Genomic DNA, 8,512 nt, shown 5'->3' with positions numbered 1-8,512 from the left:
TTTCCCAACGTGTGCATGTTTACATGTGCATATATGTTTGGCACGCAGTGAGACTGCAAGTAAAGGACTGCTGATGTGTGTGCAGCTGTGTCCCTCATCCGTCCTCCCTCTCAAAACCTTGGGAGTTTTGTTGGGAGAAAAAGAGCTGCTAAGCTATGTTTGGACCTTCTCCGAGTAACTGTTTTAGGGACTGACACATCTCCTCTCAGCAGTGGTCGTTTCCTTTATTCCAGTCAGTTCTACTTCATTTCTGAAAGTAGGACAACTAGGGGTTTGTGCTGTTGCACATCTCCCTGAAGAGTTTTCATGTTTGTTTAAGGTCTATTGCTAGAATTTAGCATATTTTGGCTGTGGGACAGAAGACAACAGATGGTTGAGGAGTTCCTGGGAGAAGTTTGCAAGGCAACTTGTCTATAAACTAAGGGAAAGGTTGGGGTTATTTTTCTTGCCCTAGTGTTTTTCACCCCCACTTAGGGTATAATATATCATCCTTGGTTGAAAGAAGCATTGCACTTACAGCTCGTAAGACTGCTTTAGAGAAAGTTTGGGGTTTTTAAAAGTTTTATTTATTTTCGCTTTTCAAATGGACCAGCTTGTGCATTGATTATATTTTAGGGGAGGGAAGGATTCCCAGTTCTCCTGCATGATGCTCAGCAGATGCAATCCACGTTGTGCTCTGCTTTCAGAATACCAGGACTATGGCAAGGGAAATGCACCTATGTATGCATGCGTGCGTGAGGCCAGCATGGATCCACAAGAAAGGTAAGATGACAGTTTGTTAAGATGTTCTATCTTTCCCTTGACCATCTTCTTTATGAGAACTTCCACCCGTGAGCATAGGAGATCAGAAAAGAAAGCAGTGGGAATGAAAACCACAGGAATACGTTGGCAGCACTATACATGTCACCGAGGCAACTCAAAATTCAGTAGACGTTTATCCCTTGCTTTGTTCTCTGCATGCCTACAGAGACTTTCAGTCAGATTTTAATGTGCTGGAATAAAAAGCATGAGAGGATGTGCAGTAAGTGTCCAGTTTCCCTATTCACGTTAATTTTACCATCTGAACACCTGTTTTTCCACCCAGGCCCATGCAGGGTTTTCCTGGAATCACAGTTGGAAGGGTCTCAGTGGAGCATGCATGCATAGCAACTTCCTCTGCTCACGCGTGTGCAGGTTCCTCGCTGCGACTCGCATGTACTGCCCATGCCTGTCCACCCACACAACCACAAAAGCAGAAGAGGCTGTGAAAGAAAAGACAAAAATGGTGTAGTAGCTACTGTGTGACACAATGGAAACTGTCGCGCAGAGTATTGTTCGCTTCTAAATAAGTACAGCCGCTAGTTGCAAGGTTCTGCGAAAGTGTCTGAGTGCCCAAATCATTCTTTGTAAGACTGGTGGACGGCATCCGCTCTTAGCAGAAATGTTGATAGCTTCATCAGCAGTGGAAATCATTGAAGAGTATTTGGGATATTTCTGTCCCTGAAAGTTCTCCTATTTAGACCACAGTATAAGACATATATCTGACATGTATTACAAGTGTTTGTAACTTCATTATCTCCTTGGGTATCCAAGGCATTACTCAATTTCTAAATAAGACCCCATGCCAGTAACTTTTTTTTTCCAGCCAACTACAAACTTCAGTAAGTTGTCTGGACTGTTTATATCCTCGTGGCTCCTAGATGTGTGTGTTCTTGTATTTTAATGTGTGTGTTTTAATTTTTACTGAGAATCTTATCTTTGGTTCATATCTCTGACTGTGGTTTGGTGTGAAGCCAGTCCAGTATGGTCTTGCCCAAGCAGAAGATAGCCATCTGGCATCCTTCTTATTCCCACTGGAGGGAAAAAATGTTTGGAAAGTTATTAAAAGGAAAGCGAGTCCTGCAGGGGAGGATGTCTGCCGCTGTAGTATCATGGCCCCAAGCATTTTCCGTCTGAGTCATATTTTGTAGAAAAGATTAACTTTCTGCTGACCAGTGGCAGACTGAGAAAGTGTCTAAAAAAGCTTGTTATGAGGGTGCTATAGAAAGTGGTGGCGTTTCACTGGGTTTGTGCAGTATGGTGAGGTCCAGCTGTTGAATGCATGGTTGGCTACATGGCTGGGCTGCCTTTGAAGCTACATTCGGAGACAGACGGGGTTATTACTCTGCTGAGGGGGTGCAGCATGCTGAGAAGAGTGAAGCCTGGTGAGGCTGGTCCCTGTCTGCACTCGCCCCTCAGCAACAGGCTTTGCCAAGAAGGTGAGGGACTTTGAGCCAGGGCCAAGGCTACCAGGTGAATTAGTCTGGGGCTGACATCTAGAAGGTGCCAGCAGAGCTCGGTCTCCTCCCAGCTGGCAGTGGTACTTGTTTGAGAGTGGTCTGTATGGCCTTTCCTCAAGTGCTGAATGCAGTTATCTCTAGCAATTATCCAGTAAAATAATAGCGTGGCTATAATTTAACGTGGTTGCTTTGGTGCTGCGTCTGCCTCTCATCTGTTGTCAAACTGGAAGTGAATTGAGGTTGCCCAGAACAAGAGAGTAACGTACAAATGGGATTGCACTGGTTACATTGGCTTTATTTTCTGTTTTCCTGTTAGCTCTCAGGAGATTACGTTTTCTGATTATTATCCTGTTTCTATTCAGATGTGAAAAACCTTTCAGATACACCGTTAGAAACAAGACAAAAAATGCTTTCGAGTATGTTTACAGTATGATTTTTCCCTTAATTCACCAAGACTCAAAATAAAGCTTCAAATTTGTGGACTGAGAAATCCTGCTCCTTTCTCAGATTCACAATCCTCTATGGTCTTTTCAAAATGAGAAAGATTTAGCTATTCTTAGTTATAAATAAGCATTGTTTAGGTAAGTGTTTGAATATATTAAAAAGAAAAATATTTTTATATGCTAGTGTGTATGTAAAAGACCTGATGGGTACTGCTGGAGGTTTCCATCCTCCAGGCAAGTAGGTCTTATAACTGAGTACATACAGGTTTCAGTGGGGCTAGCCCAATAAGGTTATTTACAGAATCAAGACCTCAGTGGTCTACTAAATCACCACAAAGAGTAGCTAACGAAATACCATAAAAACAATATCAACCTCGTAACAAAAAAAGACAGTAATATGGTTGTGGAAGGAAAAAAAGGTGGGGTTTTTTACAACAGCATGGAAGAAAGATGAATAAGCAAAATTGCAGTATCTTAGTCAAGGCCATTAAGAGTCAATGAGAAGATCTTATTTACTTCAGTGAGCTCTGAACTGGGACTTAATACTGGAATGCCTCAGAAATCTCATAAATTTTGGATAGCCCTTGATCTGAGAGGGAGTCTTTTTTAATCACTGGTGGCTACAGTCCTTACGTATCTACCTTATAACTGTACTTGCAAATGTTAATTGAGCAGTTCCCTTAGTGCCTGGGGGGGGATTATTAGTCCCAGCAAGGGAAGACTTTGTTAGGTCTGTATTTCAGGCGTGCCAGTAGGCAGTGTTAACAAATATGACTCTATTGTATTAGGAATGTTTACCATGTTCTTAAAAGGTCCAAGGATGTTTTTCTAGTGACTGTGGTAGAAATAGATACTGAAGTTTAGTCATGATTGTGCCCAAACAAGTGCTATCTGATTGAGGTTTAGCTAAATAAAAATGTGACCTTATTGTCTTTTGTCAGCTCTGAAGAATTAAAATAAGCATATTTTATTTGCTGAGGGAAGAGTTCAAAATGGTTTGACAGGATTTTCATTGTATACCAAGCTAAGGGCAGTGGTGATGAACCAGTTTGCAGTTCATGTGTTAATTTAGTTCATTATGAGATGCGGTTCTGGGAAGAGACTTGTTCTCAAGAAAGAAATAAATTCTGGGAATGCAGGAAATGTGAGGCAATCCTGTCCAGTGGCTGCATTTCTCTTAGAAGCGTTGTGTGTAATTGAAAATTATGTCTGTTTAAAATAACTGGTGTCTTATCATTGAATGGATAATGGTGACAGAGATACCTTTGGCTCTTTCAGCCTGAGGACAATACTATGAAATTTCAAGTCAGTTGAGAAAAATTTTACAAGCCCCAAACCGAGGAAGTTAGAGGACCTGGTCTACCAGAGGATCAGATCCTGATATGGTGCTAGGGTACATACACATAACAGGGTATGTGTTGTTCTTCAATAGCAAAACTAAGGGGATGGTAGGAATAGCTGGGTGTTTAACCAGAAAAAAACTAGGGCCAGAAGTAAGACATAGTCCACTCTGTTGGCTCTAGATCCTTAGCCCATATGGCCGAGCACCCACTCAGGTGGTGTCTGACAGGAGCAGCTTTGAACTAAGCCACTGAAGTCGTGGCAACCCATTTTATCCACGTCTGAACTGCTCCTTAGAGGTTCCAAACTCTAAATCTGAGGTTGGTCTCAAATATGTGACAGCTATAGATACAATAACAGGCATATAGGTGTCTGGGGGACTCTTAAACATACATAAATCACCTGGCTGGTCACCCCTGAACAGAAGATGTGTTGCTTCCCGTCATTATCGTGTTCTGGATGCTCTCCGCATGGCCTCTCTGTATGGTCAAGGCCTTTGTCTTTTGGAAGAGAAAAATATGTGATTGTCTGCAATTATTAAACTACAATGTCAGCCAGGTTTTAATACCGTGTAGGGTAGTGATGCCATTAGACATAGTCTTCTTATTGTGGGCTAGATAGGGCAACACTCTTCTCTCAATTGGGAAATGAAGGCGTGTCCACAGTTTTTGCTATTTGGCACTTCTGGAATGTTTATAATTTGAAACAAAAATTGTAACTCAAAATCATGTGTGAAAATTTGACTTTTTTTTTCAAAGAATACCCTGACTGATAAAGAAGATGGAGTTCCTGACATTACTGAGTTGACCAATATCTTTTAAGCAAATGGCAGTTATGTTTTAACCGCCATTACCCTGACTCCCCCTTTTTAAATTTTTTTGCTAACTCCAGTGAGTATCTGTTCCCTCATTGGGTCATTTGCCTTCTCTTCTATCCCTCTTCTCCCCTTAATTTTTTTTAAGGAAATAAAGACTTTGTAGTCTGGTCCTCCAAGCACATCCTGGCGTGATAAGAAGCACTGGCTTTTCATATGAAAATTTTTACCAGTACTTTATAGAAAAAAGGAAGCTTACATAAACAGGGTCTTTTTCACGCCAGAGACAGGGAGACAGAAGGAATGTGACTACGGCTCTTCAAGAACACATGCTTAAATATGTAATTATTCAAATATTGTATTATAGTAATTGAAAAAAATGTTTGATGTTGTTTTTCAAAATTAACCTTAGATATATAATTTTTCCAGTTAATAACCACTCTTGCTGTCATTTTGAGCCCATGCTGTCCCAGAGTACTGCTGTGATAGTGTTTATCTGCTTCTTGATCCAAAGACCAACTGTCAGCAACTTCTGCTGAAGTCAACATGAACGGATGGTGCTCACGCTTTCTGAGAATCAGCATCCCAACTCTGTGGGGATGGGCTTCTCCAACAGATAATACTGTAATAGCAGTGAAAAATTTATAATGCTTTTACTCACATGGATGGTTTATAGTCCTTTTAATATCAGATACAGCGCTGTTTCTGGTTTCAAAGAACTGCTATTAGGATCACCTATTTCTCATAAAAGCATTGAAATTCTTGAAGAAATGGGTGCTGTGAGGTGATAAAACACAAGGCGTACTAAACTCTGAATGTTTTCACTTTATTAGTTCATATGTAATGATTAGTGAACCAAAACTAGAAACAGAGATGCCTGTGGCATGCACAGACTCTGTGGTTGCATGTGTACCATTTTAAAGTAACTTAGCATTAATCTGTAACAGACTTAGGCCAAGAACTTTGTCTAGGACTTCCCACAGCTATGAGGAAGTTCAGATCTGGATCCTAGTGTAATATTCTGGGTTTAATTTGTGCAAGATGGATTCCAGGCTTCCAGCTTTAGCCATTTACTCTCATCTTTGTAGGTCCTCTGCTGCAAACTTTGGGTAGGTTCAAGCTCAGACTCACCCTTCACCTTTAATCTAGTAAGTGGTCACTGGTTTGACTGGAGAGAGGCACCGCAGCAGCTGCTGCCCCCACCTCAGCTGGGAGCTGAGAGGCTTAAAGAACAGGGAAATAAATGGGGTCTGCCTTTTGAAAGAAAACATTGCCACCCCTGAAGGACAAAACGGACTTCAGTCGGGAAGGACCTACTCACCAGGGTCTGGATTAGGTCAGGGGACAGGCTGAGATGAATTTTGGGATATGCTTAGTATTTGCAAGTGACACAGCGTCCCTGGTATGAGGCAGTATGGCAGACGGCATGCCGTTTCTTGAAACCTAGTGGTGTCTACAGGTGCACAAAAAAAATATTAATGAAAACGCAAGTACAAAAGAATGTACAAGCTAAAATTTGCATAGGGCTAATCAACTCTATACATAAGTAACTCCAGAGAGATTCTGCAAAATAAAGAAAAATGGAGGAGAGAGAGGACTGTGTGCTGTGGCTCTGGGGCTGCTCCCACACTTGCCAACCTCAAACCAGGTTGCCAGTGGACGAGACTGTATGCAGCACTTAAAAACCCCAGTGATGAGGAATATGCATGTATGAAGGGTTAACGTGCTTGGCATCACAAAACCAGTCTTTCCATCTTCCTGTTAATATGGCCAGGAAAGGTATGGACTGGTAGAAGGAGTGGCATAAAAAAACTTCCATTACCTAGAGCCCCCGATTTTGAATTACTGTGCCACAGAACCGAATGCCCAAAGTTTACACCACAGAGCTGACATTGGCACTGGCAGGGAAATAAGCATGCATGCGGTGAGACACTGAATTGCACAATGTTAACATAGTTTCCATGTAGGTAAGGGTTTTTCCAACAGGCATAATTAAAAAATAGTCTAACAGAATAATTTCTGTTGCATTGAATTGTGCTGATGTGGAAGAAATTATTCAGCAGTTCCTGGTGGGAAATATAAGCTCCTGGAATGGAGGTGGTTGCAGTGAGCCTGGTATATCATTACATCATGTATACACTTAGAAACTCTGTTACTCAAGCAACTGCTTCTATATTGGAAATATAAATCATAATGCCAAATTTTATTTAATTTGATACAAAACCCAGCATGCACAGAATCAGTTTTCTACTCCCTGATGATGAATACTCAATAAGGAGACTTTTCCAATAGGAATCTCCAAAGATTCTGGGCCAACACTACTGTATACTGCTTGTGTACTGGCATTTCCCACAAGAACCAGAAGCTTGTGTGTTACACAAATACCCAGAAAGGCACAGCAGAGGTAACTAGGATGCAAAAAAATGTTGTCCAAGTCTTTTGTATAAAAAAAGGTTTTTATAATTTTTGCTTTGCTTGCATTTGGTCATTTTGAGGAAGGCTTGAAAGTATGATGAATAAAGAAGTTCAGGGCTAATATACCAGGGAAAGTTAGAAATACTATATTGTGGGAGAACCTTGATATCTTTTGCTAAATAGTTCTTTATTAAAAAATCTTTTTTGATTCGTAGTCAAGATTTTTAGGCTAGCTGTAACGCATTAGAAGGGGGACAGCTTTGTGCGCATATCACAGTGTAGCAGAAGTAAGATGTGCTTCTATTATATGTGCTGTTTCCTCACTAAAACCAGTAAGGAAGAATTTGCTCAGTCAATCCATGATTTCATACCATGTTTGTTTGCTGACCCTAAGGCTTGTCAGGTATGCTCACCTTTTGCAGTATTATCAAAAGGGGAAGGACACTGGGTTTTGCCCTCTGAAGGCAGATATCTCTCAAGATGGTTCTGCTCTGAATTAAAAAATTGCTTTGCATAATTGTCTGAGTGCTTAAAGTTTTCCACTGAGGACAGTAATATGTACTTGATTAGATTTATTTGGCATGAGCTTTTGACTTAGATTCCCCAGAAGGACAGGTCTGAAGTGGTACTTGCTGTGGAGGTTGCATCACTGCTTGGCAGCGGGGCTGGCTCTTCTGCGTGCGGGAATTGCTCCCTGTCTGCAGGCAGCCTGCTCTGCCTTAATTAAATGATCCACCCAACACATGTCGTCCTGTGTTACTCGGGGCTCCTCAAAGCCCGAGAAGCTCATAAAACAGTTACAAGGGCTTTGTATTCTCGGAGCAGCTGAAACGCTAGGTAACGACTTCAGAAGTCACGGTTTTACACGCTGGAGATAAACACACAGCCGCCACTTCGTTGCGGTTGCTGTTCTTCGCGAAAAGGTTTCTTTTTCTAAGCCGAATCCCACGCTTCAGCCTGCACCCTGTGTGCCACTTGCCCCTTACACCTGCCCACGGACCCAATCCTGCCGTGCGGGGTGGGCAGGCGGCACGTCCAAGTGGAGGACTGGGCTGCCCAAAGGTGGGCAGCGGTGCTGGGAACGATGCCCCTGGGTATCCGAGACAGGCCTGGGGGTACGATGCGGACCTACGGGAAGTCTGCCCTCGCCCAGTTGTTTCCAGTGGCATGGAAGTGTTTGGGCAACTGAGTGATTCTCCTCGTTTCCAGTGGTTAAAGCGGCCTTATCTGAAAGTAGCCCG

General features: G+C 42.1%; 1 long non-coding RNA gene across 1 annotated transcript in view; it reads left to right on the top strand.

The window, feature by feature from the left end:
• Positions 1 to 414: 414 nt before the first annotated feature.
• The window catches only part of LOC142033588 (uncharacterized), a 156,365-nt gene continuing 148,267 nt past the window's right edge, over positions 415 to 8,512 (top strand). Inside the window, exon 1 of the long non-coding RNA XR_012651256.1 lies at positions 415 to 762. This is a non-coding gene — a long non-coding RNA (uncharacterized LOC142033588). The remainder of the gene's footprint in view (positions 763 to 8,512) is intronic.

The sequence above is a fragment of the Buteo buteo genome, chromosome 8 (assembly GCF_964188355.1).
Source record: "Buteo buteo chromosome 8, bButBut1.hap1.1, whole genome shotgun sequence".
NCBI classification, from domain to species: Eukaryota; Metazoa; Chordata; class Aves; order Accipitriformes; family Accipitridae; genus Buteo; species Buteo buteo.
This window is presented reverse-complemented; position numbering and strand designations above follow the sequence as displayed.